Raw genomic sequence first — 19,465 nt, forward strand, 5'->3', positions numbered from 1 at the left:
AATGTCACCGTGTTTGGAAGCAGCAGCAAAAGGGAGAAGAGATGGGGGAAAGCAACTAAGAACAGAAGGGCCAGCTCCAACCACCCGCCGTACCAGCCTCTCTCCCAACGAGATTCAATTAATTGATAACAAGAGGCATCAAATTAATTTTTCAAGGATGTTAGATTTTGATGAAGGGAAAAAAATCTCTCTGATTTTAATCGGGGCGGCGTTTAAAAGGCATAAATGAATATCCCTTTCTAATCATCTGAGGCGCCGAGGAAGCACCAAGCGGTTAACGTGAAAATTCAAATCGTTTAATTAGGGGGGGGCTGAGGGGAGGTGGCCGCGGTGGGGGAAGGGGACTTGGGTTTTGCTTTTTAAAGAGCTTTATGAAGAAATTATTTTTAAAATGATTTCTTTTCAAGCATCTTTGCTCCCCCCCCTCCAACCCCGCGACGCACTTGTAAAAACATATCTCGGAGGTTCTTCTTTTGAATAGAGACCATTCCCCAGCACAATCTAATTAACAAAAATGATAATGAATAGGGTGGGGAAAAAAAATCGTAAGGAACAAAAAAAATACTCCAAACTCCTAGGAAGTAAAAAAAAAAAACCCACAGGAGGAAGAACGTGTGATTTCCCAACTCACTGTCAAGAACCGTTGTGCCCTTCCACACGGGATGAGGTTTGTAAGAGATGGGGGATTTCAGCACATACACCTCAAATCCTATTGAAATAATTAAAAGCATCTCCCATCGCTGGTGTGGCATGGGATGAGTCTGCAGTCGGAGTGGAGCCCAAGGGCAGTGGTCGCAGGGACCAGCACAGCAGCTTGGACTGCGTTGTGAGCACATCTGTGCACACACACACACAGAGCGATGCTCCCAGGCATCGCTCCACAGCCCAGTGCCATCACCCAGGTCCATCCCCAGCACCCAAGTCCATCCCCACCAGCTGCCAGGATGCGGTCGCCATCGCACCAGCCTTTTGCAAAAGCTCCTCTCCCAGGAATTCCCAACTTGGGTTCAAGTCTCTTCCCATGCACCCAGCTCACACAATTATTGACCCCATCAGCACCACATGCAGCGAGGACATGCACGGAGCACGTTCCTCTCCGCTGCAGCATCCCCCCCCAGGCCATGCGGAGGACACGCAACACGCCACGCACATACAAAATCACCTCCATCCCTTCAACACAGAGACAGAGCAAACGTGATCCCACACTTGTGGGTGTCCTCATGGAGCACCCGCCTAGGAGAGCCGCAGGCTAGGAAGAGGAGAGCTCTTCCTCTCGGATAGAGGCACAAGGGAGAGGAGGGCTACAGGGATCCCAACGTGCCCAGAAGAAAGATGCCCAATGCCCTGTGGCTGGATGGCTCAGAGCCACGGTGTGTTTATGGGGGAAAGCTGTTCAAGTCAAGCTGCAGGAGCTGCCCCTGTCCCAGCCCTTCAGGGGAGGCTGCAAAGGGTGAGGGCAGAGCCAGGGAGGAAGAAAATGACCTGGAGCAGGCGAGGGATAAACCAGGAGCGATGGCAGGGCCATGACGTGAGGGAGCCGGTGGTGGGACACGAGCCCCCAGGTGAAGTTTTCCAGCTGAGTTTGCGTGAAGGCAGACTGGAGATTGTTAGAAGTCTCTTCGTGCCTTTAAATAATCCGGAAGGGAGGAAGAAAGTGTCACGGTGCCTATTGAACAGGAGGGAGGAACTCGGATGCTGCAAGTTTTCCCAGACACCGTCATGTTTGGGCAAAAACTCCTCCAGAAGAGGCTCTGTTTAATGCACTCCCTGCTGCACACTGATGCTTTCCACTGCAAATCCCATTTTTATGCAGGAAAAGGCCTGAATTCCATCCAGAAATTATGCTGCTCACGAGGAGGGAGAAGAAAAAAGGCTGCGAGGGGGAGAACTATCCTTGGGCATTTTCAAACTCCTGGTCTGAAGTCAGTTTCTTTGCATCCAAATCAGAGGCAAGCGTGACCCGATGCCAGCTCCGTCTCGCAGCCACCGCCAGAGTCAGTCTCAGCACTTCTCAATAACCTTCCCGATTTTATTTCTGCACAGCTCAGCTCCATCTCGCATGGACCCAACATCTCCTGGTCTGCTCGGGCACCCCGCACCCCTGCACGGAGCAAACCGCAGCCCTGAAGACGAACACGGCTCCCGACAGCCCTGACATCTCTGCTTAGAGCAGTGACTGGTATAACACGAGCAAATTCTCCAGCGCTTTCTTAAAGCGTGCTCATCGGAGAGGCTGGGCTGTCCCAGGGTCTTGCAGGGGATTGGGAAGGTGTATTTAACACTGCAGGTGCTTGGGAAGAAGGCAAGCATGGAGCATCCCTCCAGCATTACCCCACGCAGACCCTGTGTCGAAGCCAAGAGATGACCAGGGTCCCCTGTGCTCCTTCTCTGGGTGTTCTGGAGGAGCTGTGTTCAGTCGCCAAGTCCTCTTCCCAGGGACAGCACTCCTTGCCAGGGAATCCAGGGAGGCAATGCTTTGCCCACAGCTGTGGAAGCAGCAAGAGCTTCTCCCCTCCTCTCATGATGGGATGGCAGCACATCTCCGTGGTTTCAGCAGCATGGAAAGGTGATCTGGTCCCACAGCATCACTTTGCTGTCACCCATAGCACCCCCAGGTCCTGCTGATCCATCCAAGCTCCCAAGCCCTGTGCATCCCCAACAACTCAGCCCTTACCAGACTGCAGATCGGGACATGACTTCCTTCCAAACACCACATCCTTGCTTTACAAATTGTGATAGAGCTACTGAAAGACAAAGCGAATCAGGTTGATTTACACCTCCTGAATCCCTGCTCCTTCCAAGGAGCAGATGATGCTTTCTCTTGAGAACAGCAAGATCCTCAACCAAGCCCAGCTTCAGGGGGCAAAGACACCCAAGAGCAGCACGCAGGTGGCTGATGATGCTCTAGGCCAGAAGAAGCCGTGCTGCAGTGGCCAAGGAAGCCAGCAGCTCCTTCCCACTGGTGCAGGATGGTCAGCACTGCTCAAACCTGGAGGATTCTCACTATTAATCTTGTGTTAGACACATCCTCATTGCAAAAAGGGTTTGGGTTTTTTCCTCTCCTCCACTCCTCTTAAAAATAATGCTTATTCTTTAATATATTAGTTTAGGATTCACCAATTGCCGCACTAACACCCTGCACCTCGCCCACAGCTGCAAATCTTGGCTGACACATCTAAGGGGCCCCGTAAGCACCCATGGGTGCTGAGGCAGAAATGGACTGAAGATTCCCAGTTCCCAGCTTCCAACACGACCCCCTGCCCATGAAGGACTTGCTGCCGGTGGATGAGAACCGCAGCAAGGCACCTCAGCAGCAGCTCGGGTATAGAGAGCTGCTTTCTTTAGTGGAGAATCCAGAAACTCCCATCCCGGGGCATGGGATGCAAGTGAGGGTGAGCACCTCAGGCTGGGTGCACGCAGAGGATGCTCTGGCGTGAACCCCACAGCAGCTGCAACACAGCTTGGGCTCTCAGCCAGCACCGCTCCTCCGCAATCAGGTCACATCATTTCCCTGTGTCTCCTGATGAGACAGGGGTACAGACAACTGTCTTGCCATCCCCAAAGTGCGTCCAGGGGATACTCCCCTTCCTCTCTGGACCAAAAATCACTGCATCAGGCTGAGGGAATGCAACACCACCAGGACAGAGCATCATGCAAGACACAAAGCTGACACGGTCTGGGTCACCAACTCCTGAAGGACATGTCCAACCTTCCTGGCCAGCCCCGCGCTCCTGGCCAGCCCCAACACAGATGACATCTCCTTCCCACTGGCAAGAATTTTAAACCACCGATTACTATATTAAGCCTCCAGCTAAAAATCAGCAACTCCCTGCTCATTCCCAGCCCCAGGGTGATTCTCAGAGCATTTATATCTGCAACAAGGAGGACTGGCAGAGATATCCACCTCGGTCACCAAGGACCAATCCTGCAGCGAAAGGGGACGTGTGTCCCCTCCAAAGGAAGAGGTCTGCCACTCCATCTCTCTCCCAGATGGACAGGCACTGTCACCATCTCCTCCCGCAGTGGCCCAAATCTACAGCTGGAAATTCAACAGGGCCAATGCTCCCCACTACTGGCATCTGCTGCTCTGATTTGCATCTTGTTTGCTCCAAACAAGCCCCCTTGCTTATTGAACCTCATCTCCTTGCATTTCCGAATGGACTGGCTTTTTCATCAGGGAGTATTTTAAAGCCACCACCTCTATAACTCGGGGGGAAATCGCTCCAGCACTGCTGCTGCTCAGCTTTCGCCCAGGCAATGCCGGTGTCGAGACCAGTGCAAATCCTGCGTGGTGTAGGAACAAGGCAACATTTGATGCACGCTGCTCCGACAGTCCCAAAGTTTGACCCAGATTTGGAGCCACGGTTCCACTTCCTAGGGAAAAAGGCATTTGTTCAGGGCTCAAGCCCACTAGCATCAAGAAAAAGACTTCAAGGGGTTGAGAAACGGCTCCTAAAAGCAGACTCTGCCTCGCTAGATATAAATAAAACCTGGTTTAAAAGGAAAAGCATGAATAACCTCAACAGAGCCACACTGATCCCGACTTGCCTGCCGCATCCGCAGAGTCCCGAGCATCCTTCAGGGCAGGCAGAGCCTGATCGCAGGGATCCATCCTGTTAAAAGGAGTGAGGCTGGTCCCCACAGCATCAAACACTGCAGCCAGGGTGAGCAGAGGAACCAGGAAAACTCAGATCTAATATTTTAGCACAGACATTCCACCTGTTGCGACAGTGAAACAGGAATGAAACGAACCTCATCCTGCACCACAGGAGCGGAGCTTGGGCAGAAACCACTCACCGGAGTTCTCTCCAGCATGCTCTGCCCCTCATCACCCCTAGGATGGATTTTAGCACCTTTTTCTCCCCCTGTTTCTCTCAGGAGTGCATTGACTGGGCACCTCCTCTCCCCAATACATACAACAAACCCCAAATTTGGGGAGATTTTTCCCCAGGACTGCAGAGATGCCCCTGCAGGCTGGACAGCCAGAAACCTTGCACAGAGGGATCAGAAAGCAACAAAAATCATATCTAGGTGACCCCACGCACATCAGGGACCTTTTCTCTCCCTGCCTTTGCCCCCTCCACCCCACCCTTTGGAGCAATCCCAGGGTTCCATCAGCTGGGCGTGATGTACAAAACCATCACCCGAACCAAACCTCCACTGATGCGATGCAGGACTCATCAGAGCTTTGCAGGCACTTGAGAAAAAGAGTGTCTGATCTCGTCCTCTTTCCAGGAGGCAACTGAGCCCAGCTCCAAGGACATAGGGGACCCCCACATCCAAAGAACCCACACCAGTGGCTTTGAAGCCTTTCCCAGTGCGTTCTACTCAGCTTGTGATGGATTCATCCCCAGCAATCAGAGGTTGCTGCAGAAACCAAGATAGCTCTGACCCCAACCAAGTTTGCACAGGGGCAGGAGCTAGCCCCACACATTCTTCTCCTTCATCTGCACACAGGAGCAGCGGTTCCACTATCAAACCCAGAACCCCCTCCCAAATAACAAACCAGCACTCGCAGTGCCAGTCAGAGAGATAGAAACGGGACCTGCTGGGGGTGGGGGTGGCAGGAGCAAAGCACAAATACCCCAAACCACAGGTGCCGAGAGGCTGAGACAAATTGGGAGCAATGGGATGCACAGCAGCACCCTCCTCCTCCTCCCTCCAGCCTCAGATTTACCCCCACAGCAGGGGACAAATACCCCTTTTGTTTTCCAAATGAGAAATCATGTCGATTTTGAGGTTTTAATTTATTAGCGGTGAAACATCTGTGCCAGGCGGAGCGGTCTCAGCCTGCCTCCCTAAACCCCGCTCCCAGCAGAGCCAAATCCCAGCACAGAGCATGGCAACATGAGGAGGAGACGGGGAGGGGGGAAACCCTCCCTGCCCATAAACCAAACCACATCCCACCAGGACCCCACTGCAGAAATGCAGAATAAAACCAGCACTGCTCCAGTCAGGAAGCGGCTTCACTGCGGGGAAACAGGCTGGGAAGCAAGAAGGGAAAGCATAAATACTTTTCTCATCCAGGCTATTTATCAGAGAATGCAAGGATAGGATGAGAGGGAACGGGTTTCAGCTGAAAGAGGGGAGATTGAGATGAGATTTTAGGGAGAAATGTTTTGCTGTGAGGGTGGGGAGGTCCTGGTCCAGGTTGCCCAGAGCAGTGGTGGCTGCCCCATCCCTGAAGGGGTTCCAGGCCAGGTTGGATGGGGCTTGATGCGGTGGGAGGTGGAACTGGATGGGCTTTGAGGTCCCTTCCGACCCAAACCATTCTATGAGACTTTGTAAACAACCCCAGAAAAAGGCAGAGCCGGTGGTGGCATTTTATAGCCTCACTCCCACCCAAATTCATCTCAGCAAAATAAGGGGTTTTGCAGCTACGCCTGGCATAGCACTTTTCCAAAATCCACATTTCCTGCCACAAAAGTTACAGGATACTCTACCCCTCCCCTTTATTTTCTCTCCTTCCATTTAACAGGCCCAATGATGCTGTATTTCTACTCCAAACTCGAGTTACCCCACACTTCAAGGAATTTCCTTCCCACTGTCTGCATCCAGGAGGGATTGGCTGGGAGACTTTGGACTGTGGAAGAAGGATCCAGCTCCGGTGTCTCCTCCTCCTCCTGCCTCACTCCCCACTGGAAGCAGGGACAGGGATGCGGGGCCACAGGATGCTCAGCAGCGTTGGCCCCTTGCACGCAGTTCCCCTGGGAGATCGGGGAGAGGTCTAAAGAAGCACAGTTGTGAGTTATTAAAGGGCGTTTTGGTTTTGTTCAAGATCCCACGCTGTTTCCACACCACTCTTTTAAGAGCAGCGAGTTTTGGGATGCACTTCTCCAGCCGGAGCAGCCCCTAAAACCAGCACAGCCCTGGCAAAAGAGCTCCCGGTGCTGCACAACCCCATGGAAACGGGGCTACCAGGGCATAATCTGACAAGCGATATCCCAGAGGAACACAGCAACATATGGAAAGCCCTACGTTAGGGTTGGGGCGTGTGCATTCCTCTGCAGTACAAGGTGTTCGTCCACCACTTCTGCCCAGATCCTGGTCCAGTGCAGCCAAAACTCCCAATGTTCAACAAGAAACTTCATCTCCATCAGGTATTTCTTGCCATAAATCATCCTCCAACTCCCCCAGGACCACCGTGAGCCCCAGACAGCCCCAAGGCCTTTTGCCAGCACTGCAGTGGGGCACCTTTCCCCCAGCCCTGCCATCCCAGCCCAGCATTTCCATCCATCCTCCTGGGAGCTGGCTGTGATGCCATCGGACAAGCTTTGGGAGCTGAGATGCCCCCAAAACCTCATGTCCCAGTGGAGCCTGGGGACATCCTGCAGCACCCAGGACTGCTTGGCCAAAGTGGGATCACCCGTGCCGGGAACCTCATCCCATGGTGGCCAACATAACCGATGTGTTGAGATCCTGGGACGCAACGCGTGGCACCTAACCAAGCCATGAACCCACCACAAGCTCCAGCACCTGAGTGAGCCACCTCCCTGGCCAAGAAACACTGGTAAAAAGTCACTGGGCAGCCACATTCCTAGGAATGCACAGCAGCAGACAACTGGCAGTCAGAGAACCAAAGCCAAGGAGCCACCAGGAGAAAGGGATGTTGCTGGGCAAACAGGATCCCAGCACATCCTTCGCTCACGAGCACATCCTAGCCTTATATTTTGCGTTAAGCAACGTACCTCGAGCCCTCCTACACTGTTCCTCTTTTCCGAGGCTGATGATATCTTTTCCAAGCCCATCAGCTTCTCCTAGGTGATCCCTGTCCAGATCTTGCTACAGGCGAACAAAATGACAATCCCTGGCTCGCAGATGCTCCATAAGTAGGCAAAAATAAAATCACTCACCTAAAATCTACAGTTTGTGGAATAAACGCAGACTTGAAGGAAGCAAATGAAGGGCTGGAGGGTTCAGCATCAGGGCTTTGATGGCTCCGAGGCGACTGCAGTGTGATGCTCGCCTTGCCCTACGCAAGCCCATGGGAAGCGCTCGCTGCCCTGGACAGCACCGTTGGTGTTTTATGCCTTTATTAGCCTCAGCGCAGTTAAATCCCACCAGATAAACCCAGCTCTGCCAGCGACCTAGCAAAGGTGTGTTGAAATCAGTCATTTCAACACCGCCTGCTCCGGGTGAGCGGCCCATCCCGCTCCTGGCAGCAGCCCCAGGTTTGTTTCAACGGGAGCATCACTGCCTGAGCACAAACACCCCGCTGGGACGGCATCTCCGCAGGAGCTGCCAAACTCTGCACAACACCCGGAGCATGCATCCATCGCACAGGGGTCTTCCTCCTCCTCTCTGGGAGCTGTAGCTCCCCTGTTCCCCACCAGCCTCAGGACCATTCAGGTGCTCCATCCATACTTTCCCAGCTCCATCTGTGTTTTCCCAGCTCCATCCGTGCTTTCCCAGCCGGCCGGTGCCAGCTCCCCACCGAAGCCGCTTACACAGAGGAGGCTTGCCAATGAGGCAGAATAAACGGCTTCCAAATCGCTTCCAAAGTGGGGCCCCACACAGGATTTTTTTCCCCCTCTAGTACATTAGAAAGAATTTTGTTTTGCACCTTCCCATGGTTTTGAAAGTCATCTTCTAAAAAGAAGTTTTATTCCTGCACTTTTCACTTCCCATAAGCACATCCCAGAGCCCCCGGCAGAGCCGAGCCATCGGGACCATAAGAAATTTCCTCCTACTTTGCGGCCACCCTCCACAACTCCCTATTTTGCTAAAAAATAAGCACGTTTTTTGCTGCTAATCTGAACCCGGTGGCACAAGAAGAGGGTTTCCGTTGGAAAAGACTTTTTGCCAACGTGCCAGGGCACGAGAGCCGGGTGGCAAGCATCGGCTAGGGTTGGCAAACGCTGACACCGGTTCGTGTTACCCCAGCTCACCGCTCAGAAAGGATTCCAAATACAGGTTTCGCTTTCCTTAAAAAAAGAAGAGGAGCAGGTCCCGACTCTCTGTGCCAAGCGTTTTGCACACACTGGGCTCATTTGCCTGGAGATCCAGGTACCGTTACAGCCCCATCCCCACGCCAGTACAATAATCCCTTCATGACTTCCCTCCAGCTCCGGCCCCAGATCAATCTCGCCTCCAGCAGGATCTTTATAACATAAAATAGAGTGGACAGACAGGTTACGTCTTCCTCCACGGCATCGCATCACCAACCTCCGAAGGGAGCCACTCTCCTCCTCCGCTGCTTCTGCCTCTTAATTCTTTCCTTTCCCTGATGCTGCTCTGCTTGCAAACACATTTTTGTCACGGGCAGTCTGATTACCAGCAACATGTTTTATCCCAGAGACTCGCCTGTACGAGTGCCAAAAGGGCTTTTCATTAGGAAAAGTTAAAACACAGAATCATGGAATGGTTTGGATTGGAAGGGACCTTCAAGCCCATCCAGTTCCAACCCCTGCCATGGGCAGGGACACCTCCCACTGGATCAGGGTCCTCAGAGCCCCATCCAACCTGGCCTTGAACACCTCCAGGGATGGGGCAGCCACCACTTCTCCAAGAAACCTGGGCCAGGGCCTCCCCACCCTCACAGCAAAACATTTCTTCCCGATAGCTCATCTCAACCTCCCCTCTTTCAGCTTAATACCATTAAAAATAACCCAAAGCAGCGTCATCGCTGCATTTTGTTCTACGAACACTTGGAGCGGGAGCTGGAAAATAAAGAAATTAGGAAGTTTCTCAAGCTGTGCCCAGCCCCATCCTGATCTACAAGTTATATTTGACTTTTAAAGGTGCAGCACAGGGAGCAGGGGGAGGTTTTGCAGGGTGATAAAATGGGTGCGAGCCCTTTCCCATGCTGCCCTCCCATCGGTTGGCCGAGGAGTGAGCTTCTCTGGCCAAAGCCCCGTGGCCGCTCAAAGAAACCCGACAAGGTCGCACGTCGGACAGCAACTTGCTCCGAAACCAACGCCGTGGCCCCTGTTTTTAATTTCAAACTACCTCTAAGTTTCCTTCAGGTGCATCAGGGTCTCCAGAACTGACACAGGGAGGATTTTTACTTCTTCCGAGGCAAACACATGGGTTTCCAAGCTCTAAGTACATCTGCAGTTTTATTTCTCCCCTTTTTCTCTCCCTCTCCTGCTACCACACAGCTTATTCCTCAGCAGGGACGATGCTCACAGCAGGACTGAGCCCAAATTGGGTTTGCAATGTGCCCCCCCGGTCCATAAACCCTGTGGCCACACTGAAGGAACTGGAAATCAAAGAGGACGGGACAGGAAATTTCAAGTTTCCACTTCCAGAAGCGGCAGGTGATGCCGAGAAGACAGAAGGGTCATTTCGGGAGCAGAGGATAAACCCCACATCACTCTGAAGAGGGACCCCCACACACACATGGGGTGCGAGCAGCGAAGAGCATCCTCCCAGGACCCCCCTCAAACCACCTGCTCTGCTCTGAAACCACCGCGGGGAAGCGGAAAAACTATCCCAGCTCTCCCTTCCGTAACAAAAAGCATCTCCCTAAATACTTCCAAGCTACCAAACCCGACTCCGCAGTGGGAAACACGACGCAACGAGCCATAAATGTGTATTAAATGAGCAAAAAGAAAAGCCGGGGATGTCTGGGCTCTCCCGCCTTTCTCCGGTCGGAAGAATGAGCCCCGTTCCCAGCTGGGGGCACGGTTTGCCCCCCCACCTTGCTGCTACAAAGGCAAACCCAGCACCTCTCCTCCTCCGGCCTCGCTCCCCCCTTTCTACCCTCCTTGCCAGACCGATAAGAAAAGAGGAAAAAGAAGAGGGGGGGAATAAAAGGAGCAAAAAAAACCTGAAAGCCCAGTGCTTCGCCACCCCCCTTTTCCCTCAGCCCCACAGTGAGACACAAACATCAGCAGCCTCAAAGCATCCCCCTCTCCAGCGGCAGAAAAGAAAAGCTCCCAGGATCTCCGGGCAGCAACTTCACAACTGAGTGCACTCGCATTCCTGCCGGGTTATTAGGAGAGAAAAGGGCGAGGGCCCGCAGGAGATATTTTAGTGTCACTTGATTTTACACATTGCACAGATTTGTTGGGGTTGGAAACACTCCCTGCTCTTCCCATCCCAACCAGGACACAAACCCCACCATCGCCCCAGCTTTCCCAGAGGGTAGGGAGGTGACTGGGGCGGGACGTGGTGTTTACAGACATTAAAATATCTTTTTTTTTTTTTTTTATTTCAGCCATCCCCTAAACAGCAACTTTTTAACCCGTTTTATTGCATTTTGCTGTTTGCTCAGCCTTTCGACCCCCGCCCTCGCCGTGCAAAACCCCAATCCTCCCATCCCACACCCATTGCATCGTCCTTCCCAAAACCGACCCCGCTGGGCGATGCATCCCTGGGTGAAAAGAGAAAAGGGGGGTATTTTCCATGCCGATCCCATCCTCCTGCACTTTTCCCCTCCACCGAGTCCAACTTTGCTGCGCGACGGAGCTGCTTTCTCGAAGCGCTTTGGCTTTTATCGCAGGAGCGATGCTCGGAGAGAAGGCATCCCCATCCCCGCGCCAAACTAATGGGGTTGGGGTGGGGGGAAACGACCCCAAACCAAACCCCACGCAACAAGTAATAAACTCAAATTTAAATTAAGATGTAATAAATTCAAATAACAACTCAAACCAGCATCTCCAAACAGGAGCTCCCGAGCTTTCCTGGAAGCAGAAGGAGCAGGAGGGCTGGGAAACCTCTTCCCCGCGCCTCGCCCCCAGCCCCGGCACCACAAAGGGCAAAAGAAAAGCAGAGCTGGATCCACCCAGGGCTTTCCAGCCCTGACAAAAGCTCCCCATCTAGGCATAGGGAATTTTGTCCCTTCTTCCCTATATATTCCCCCTCCCAGTTTGATTTAAGAGACTGAAAAAGGAAAAGAGGGGGGAAAAGAGTGAATTCTCCTACTATTATTTTCTCCATCCACTGGCAGCTCGGTGGATTTTTTCGGTTGGCTTTAAAAAAAAAATACATATATAGTAATAAATTAAGAGTTGGATTTCACGAGAGCCCAAGACTTCGCTGTATTTAAGAGGGGGAGGAAAGGGAACGCGTCCACACCAACACCCGCAGACCAGGGTCGCACCCACCCGGGCAGGACACATGTTGGGTTGATTTAACATCAAATGCTTGTTTGCCAGCGGAACACGTTTCTCGCGTAAATTTTTTAATGCACGGGGAGAAATTTGTAAAAAGTAAATCCTACTTCTGGTTTGGGTTAAAAACAACCCAAGCCTTTTAATACAGAAACTAATAACGTTTTTATTGTATGCCCCACAGCTTTACAACGCTCGCAGAAAAGTGAGGTCTCAATCCGATGCTAAGTTGGTTCGGAGCGTGGTAGAAAGCAAAGCTCGGGCTATCGCCAAGACCGATGGGGATAGAAGAGCTGCACGAAGCCGGCGAGCGTTCCCGGGGAGGAATTCAGACACAAATTCCTTTAAGACTATATTAAGAGCCAAAAAAAAAATCAAACCCCTCAACCCAACGCAAGTTTTCAAAGCGCTTCCCAAACACTGCTCAGAGGAAAGTGGAGTTTGCAGATGCCTGTGAATTATTCCTGCTTCCTTCTACGTACATTTTTATTCCTATTAAAATGCGCACAGGAGGGGAGAGAGCGAGCCCTTTGCTTATTTTTTTTTTATATATAAAAAGAGGAAATAAATAATAATAATAATAATAAAAAAGGAATCACTCCCAAATGGAAAAAGAAAAAACCAATTACACTCCACTTGTTCTCTCCTATCCACACCTCCGGAACGCGCCTGCCAACTCAAACCAGATTTCCTAGCACCAAAAGAAATATTCGGAGCAATGAGACACTTTCCGAAGCGCCTTTCTTTTTGAGAGAGGGAGAGGGGAGAAGAGACAGAGGAGCGTTTGTTTACGGCACAGGCGAGGGAGATGGATCCGGGAAGAATAGAAATATCTGAACTTTGCCAGCGCCGGGAGAGCATCTCGCAACGAAGGCGGACACTGGGGTGGGAATGGGATGAAAAAGGCTGATTCGGGGCTCCTAGCGCCCCGCTGCCAGCATCGCTAAACGAGATTTGCCCGGGAATTTCTGAACTCCCAGAAGACAACGGCTCCATAATAAAAACTCTTTCCAAACACGCTATTATTGCTGATATTATTAAGTAGCCGCTGCCGGCAGGGTCCCCGCCAGCCTGCCGAGACCTCCCGCAGGCAGTGAGCATCGCATCCAGGTTCTAAAGACCCCCCCAAATCCTTGGAAAAACACCTCCAACCTCGTTCCCCTTCCAAACAAAGACACAATCAAAGCCTTTCAAACTTTGGAACGCAGGCACGGGCGAAAGACAGAGCCGCGCAGCCAGCTGCTGTAAACCTCCCTCCCCATCTCCAGAATCCAAACCTGCGGGAATTTCTCGGGAATATCCTCCAGCTCCATCCAAAGCCGTGCATTTGTCCTCCTCACCCCTCACCTTGCAGTTGGGGTTATTATTTTAGGCAGAGATTTCCCTGGAGCGACGGCCGGGCTTGGCTGCAGGTTGACGGGGACGGTGGCGGCTTCTCAAAACTTGGGAATGACTTATTTTTATCCCAAAAGAGGGAATCGCACCCCTCGGTGGGGATGGGGCTGAGTTAAAATGCAAAGGGAAAGGGGGTGGGGGGAAGGAAAGAGGGAATAAAACCCACCCGAGCAGCTGGAATGAAAACAAAACTGCCAGGGAGAAAAGAAGGATGGGGGGGAATGGGAAGCACCAACAAAGGGAGCCTGGGGGCGGCTGGCAGGGCAGGGGCTGCCGGGCTCCCCCTAATCCCAGGGGATCTGCTACCAGCAGCACAAGATTCCTGGTATCCAAACCCCCCTTTTCCCGAGGGGGCTGCCCCCCCTTTTTTCCTCAATCGCTCGGAAAAATGCTTGGAAGAAGAGGGAGGCAGCAGAGATCCTCGAGACAGGGGTGCAGCGAGGATCCCAAAAACACCGGGACCCCCCTATCAATGAGCAATGACCTGGGGTGCAGCGGGGTCCCTGCAAACACCGGGACCCCCCCAACCTCATGTGCACTGACCCAGGGAACAGCGAGGACCCTGCAAACACTGGGACCCCCCCCATTCCATGCACACAGACCTGGGGGTGCAGTGGGAACCCTGCAAACTTTGGGGACCCCCCCCCCGATGCCATGCGCACAGACCTGGGGGTGCAGTGTGGACCCTACAAACACCGAGACTCCCCTAAACCTATGCGCACAGACCTGGCAATGCAGTAGGGTCCCCGCACCCACTGGGACCCCCTAACACCGAGGACCCCCCCCCCCCATCAACGAGCAACAACTTAGGGGTGCAGTGGAGACCCTACAAACACCAAGACACCCCCCCCCCCCAATCTCCACTCCACGCGCACAGACCTGGGGGTGCAGTGGGGAGTCTGCAAACACTGGACCCCCCGCATTCCATGGACACAGACCTAGGGGTGCAGTGGGGATCCTGCAAACACTGGACCCCCGCATTCCATGCACACAGACCTGGGGGTGCACTGAGGACCCTGCAAACACCGGGACCCCCCCATTCCATGCACACAGACCTGGAATGGGGGTGCAGTGAGGACCTTACACACACCAGGACCTCCAATCCCCATCCCATACGCACAGACTTAGGGATGCAGTAGGGTCCCCGCAAACACTGGGACCCCCCCCATCACTGGGACACCCCCCCCCCCCAACAATAAGCAACGATCTAGGGGTGCAGCGGGAACTCTGCAAACACCGGGACCCCCCCAATCTGTGCTCACCGACCTGAGGGTGCAGTGGGGACCCCACAAAACCGGGATCCCCCCTCTCCATTCACCCATAAGCACCGACCCTGGATGCGGTGGGGATCCTGCACCCCCCCCCCCCCCAAATTCCATGCACACAGACCAGGGACAGTGGGGACCCTCCAAACACCGGGACCCCCCCCCCCTCCAAATCCGTGCTCACCCACTTGGGGGTGTAGCAGGAACCCCCCAAAAATTCCCCCCCCCTCCAAGCTCCACTCCCTTTGTCCAAACGGCGCAACAAACTTCGAAGCGCTGTGAGGGGGGGGGGGGGACGGCCGGACAGACACACGGACACACAGACCGGGATGGAGGTGGGGGGGGGACGGACACACAGACCGGGATGGGGGGGGACAAACAAACCGGGATGGAGAGGGGGACGACATAAACAGACCGGGATTTGGGGGGGGACACACAAACGATGGGGATAGAGAGGGGCAAACAGACCGGGATGGAGGGGGGGGGGGGACGACAAACAGACCGGGATGGAGGGGGGGGGGACAAACAGACCGGGATGGAGGGGGGGGACGGGACAAACAGACCGGGATGGAGGGGGGGGACAAACAGACCAGGATGGAGGGGGGGGGGGACACGACAAACAGACCGGGATGGAGGGGGGGGACAAACAGACCGGGATGTTGGGCGACAAACAGACACAACCCCCCCACGCAAAGCACATGGGGGTGTCCCCCCCCAATTCCTTCGGGCTGATGGGGGGGGGGGGCAGCTTGTGCGTGTGTGTCCCCCCCCACCTCCAACCCCGTGGGGACGCGGGGTGTCCCCCCCTCCACACCCCCCCCCCCCCTTCTTCTCCATTCTCACCCACCTGGTGGCACCGAGCGCCGGGCTCCGCTCCGGGCATGCAGCCACGCCGCCTCCTTTGCGGCCCCCCCCCCTCCACACCAACCCCCAAACCCACCCACCCACCCCCCCCAACCCGCCCACCGCCCCACCTTCCCCAAACTTCGACGGGGCGGCAGTTTAAAGGCTGAGCGGCGTGGCCGGGGGCTCCCGCATGGTCAGCATCGCCCGGTGCAGCCGTGTTCCCCCCCCCCCCTCCACACACACAGTCTGTGCTCTCCCTCTCTCCCCCCCCCCGCCCCGCGTTCCTCTCGGCTCCGTCCCGGGCTCGGGGCGGCGCGGGGCCGCCCTACCATAATTCCTCTAAAACAGGTGCAGCAGCTTTGGGCCCCCGCGCGCCCCCCCGCGCCTCAGGATCGCGCGGGAAGGGGAAGCGGCTGTGGTGGGGAACACACACACGTATCTGTCCCTCCTGTGGTTTTGGGGGGACACACACACACAGCCCTCTCCCCCCGTGATTTTTTTGGGACACACACACGTCTTTCCTCCCTTATTTGAGGACACACAAACGTATTTCCCCTCCTTCCCCCCCTTTTTTGAGGGGACGCACAAACATGTCTTGCTGCTCCTTCTCCCTTTTTGGGGACACACACACACGTCTTTCCCCCGTTATTTGAGGAGATACAAACATGTCTTGCCTCTTCTCCCCTCTTTTTTGGGGGGACACAAACACATTTTCTTTCACCCCCCCCTTTTTTTGGGACACCCCCCCCCCCCATCTGTCCCTCCTGTGATTTTTTGGGGGACACATCTTTCCTCTCTTATTTGGAGAGACACAAACATGTATTGTCCCTTCTCCCCTCTTTTTGGGGGGACACAAACCACATCTTCCTTCCTCCCCTCCTTTTCGGGGAAACACACCCCCCCCCATCTGTCCCTCCTGTGATTTTGGGGACACACACACACATCAACTCCCCCTCCCGTGATTTTTTGGGGGACACACACACTTCTTTCCTCCCTTATTTGGAGAGACACAAACATGTATTGCCCCTTCTCCCCTCTTTTTTGGGGGGACACAAAGACACATCTTCCTCCCCGCCCACTTTTTTGGGGACACACACACACACACTTCTTCCTCCCCTCCTTTTTGGGGACACACACACATCAACTCCCCCCCTCGTGATTTCTTGGGACACAGACACATCTTTCCCCCCTTATTTGGGGAGACACAAACATGTCTTGCCCCTTCTCCCCTCTTTTTTGGGGGGACACAAACACACATCTTCCTTCTCCCACCCCTCCTTTTTGGGGAAAGACACACACATCTGTCCCTCCTGTGATTTTGGGGACACACACACATCAGCCCCCCCCCCCCCCGTGATTTTTTGGGGGACACATACATCTTTACCCCCTTATTTGGGGAGACACAAACATGTATTGCCCCTTCTCCCCTCTTTTTTGGGGGACACAAACACACATATCCCTCCCCCTTTTTTGGGGACACACACACACATCTTCCCCCTCCTTTTTTGGGGACACACATCTTCCTCCCCCCGTGATTTTTTGGGACACACACACACCATTTCCCCCCTTATTTGGGGAGACACAAACATGTCTTGCCCCTCCTTCCCCCTTTTTTGGGGGACACACACATCTTCCCCCCCCCCTTTTTTTTGGGCACACACACACATCTTCCTTCCACTGCACCCCCTTTTTTTGGGGCATACACACACATTAACTCCCCACCCCGTGATTTTTTGGGACACACACACACATCTTCCTCCCCCCTCTTTTTTTGGGGACACACACACACATCTCCCCCCCCAGCCTTTTATGGGGACACATCCACCCACCCATCCACCCACCCATCTTCTCCCCCCCCCCCCTCCAGCTTATTTGGGTGACACACACACATCTTCCCCCCTCCCACATTTATTTGGGGGACACACATCTTCTCCACATTTTTTGGGGGGGACACACAAGCACGTCTATCCCCCCTGTAATTTTTTTGGGACACACAAAGAAACATTTTCCCCCACCCCCCTCCCATTTGGGGACACACATATACACATCACCCCCACCCCCCCAATCCCTTTTTTGGGGGGACACACACATCTCCCCCCTGCCCTACCTTTTTGGGACCCACATACCCTTTTTGGGGGGGACAGACAGACAGACATATCTCCTCCTTTTGGGGGGAGAGAGAGACACACATATATACACATGTCCCCCCCCCATTTTTGGGACACATACACCCCCTCCTGCCCCAGTTCCACCTGCCCCAGTCTCTTCCCTTCTCCCCATCCACTTTTTTGCTCATTAACACCTGCGTTAATTGGTTTCTGCTCCGTGACAAAGTGATGCCCCGGGGCTGGGTGGGGGTTCAAGGGAGGGACACTGAGGGTGTACCCGTCACCCCGCCCTTGTGCCCTTTTGTTTTGGGGGGTGGGGAAGCATGTGTGCCCCCCTCCAGTACAATGTGCCCTACTCGCTTCTCCTCTCCCCATCCATATTGTGCTCATTAACGCCTGTGCTAATTGGTTTCTGCTGCGCAAACCGATGCCCTGGGGCTGGGTGGAGGTTTGAGAGAGGGAAACTAAGGCACAGGGTGGGGGGGATGCCAGGGACATACACACACCCCCCATCCCTCCATCTGCGATGGGGCAGAACCACTGGCCCCATTTCTCAGATGGGGCCACTGAGGCACAGTGACCCCTGCCTGGTACAGTTACACCCCAATATTCCATCCTGCATGCAGGGAGAAGGTCCACAGAGCCCTTGGGTTGGGTGAGCAGAGCCCTCCTTGGGTTGCTGGACCCAAACCAGCACCTGGATGTTGGGTCCAGTGAGGTTGTGGGACCCACACATCTGGATGGAGCCCTTGGGCAAAGCAGAACCCGCATCAGACTGCTGGACCCAAACCAGCACCTGGATCCTGGACCCAAACATCTGGATGGAGGCCCTAAACCTCTGTGAGGATGCTGAACCCACACATCTGGATGGGGCCCCTAAATCTCAGTGAGGATGCTGGATCCAAACACCTGGATGGAGACTCCAAACCTCTGTGAGGACACTGGACCCACATATCTGGATGGAGCCCTTGGCTGAGCAGAGTCTGTGTCAAGGTGCTGGACCCAAACCATGGCCTGGATGGAGGCTCTAAACCTCTGTGAGGATGCTGGATCCAAACATCTGGATGGAAACTCTAAACCTCTGTGAGGATGCTGGATCCAAACATCTGGATGGAGGCTCTAAACCTCTGCGAGGATGCTGGATCCAAACATTCAGGTGGAACCCCTGGGTGAGCAGAGCCCATGTCAGGGTGCTGGACCCAAACCATCACCCAGATCCTGGACCCAAACATCAGGATGGAGGCTCCAAACCTCCCTGCAGATGTTCGACCCAAACCATCCCCCAGACACCAGACCCCAAAGTGTCATCCGAAGTGTTGTTGCAGGGACCTGAGGAATTGGGGACAGATGATCCAAACCTCACACGCAAGGAGTGAAATAAAGGGGTTTTTTTTGCCTCAAAGCCAGGACGTTTCAGTAGCACTGAAGTGCGACCACTTTGCATTTTCCTTTTTTTTGTGTGTCAAAAAACCTTTTATTTTTTGAAATTTCCATTTTTATGGACAGATAAAATAGTTTTCAAAGGTGAAACTGGAATGAAAAGGATTTCAACACACCTGGATTTTTTTTCTGTAACTTAAATTTTTTTTTTTTTTACGGGAAAACTGTTTTCTTTTTAAAAAAATATAATCTTTTCTCAAATGAAAAGTCCATATCTGGGAATCCCTGTGTGATGGAAAAGCTGTTTCCTCCCTAGGTACAGGCTCTGGTGGCCCCAGTGAAGATCCAAGCAAACCCATCAGATTTGCCCCCCCAAAACTCTTTCTTTGAGGGGACAAAGAGGACAAGGATGAAG

General features: G+C 53.7%; 1 protein-coding gene across 3 annotated transcripts in view; it reads right to left on the reverse strand.

The window, feature by feature from the left end:
• The window catches only part of FOXP4 (forkhead box P4), a 70,282-nt gene extending 54,644 nt beyond the window's left edge, over positions 1-15,638 (reverse strand). For all 3 annotated transcript variants that reach the window (XR_008453472.1, XM_054087528.1, XM_054087527.1), the window contains exon 1: positions 15,564-15,638. The gene's annotated coding sequence lies outside the window, so the exon portion shown is untranslated. The remainder of the gene's footprint in view (positions 1-15,563) is intronic.
• Positions 15,639-19,465: the final 3,827 nt, after the last annotated feature.

Source organism: Cuculus canorus, chromosome 24, assembly GCF_017976375.1.
Source record: "Cuculus canorus isolate bCucCan1 chromosome 24, bCucCan1.pri, whole genome shotgun sequence".
In the NCBI taxonomy this organism is placed as follows: Eukaryota; Metazoa; Chordata; class Aves; order Cuculiformes; family Cuculidae; genus Cuculus; species Cuculus canorus.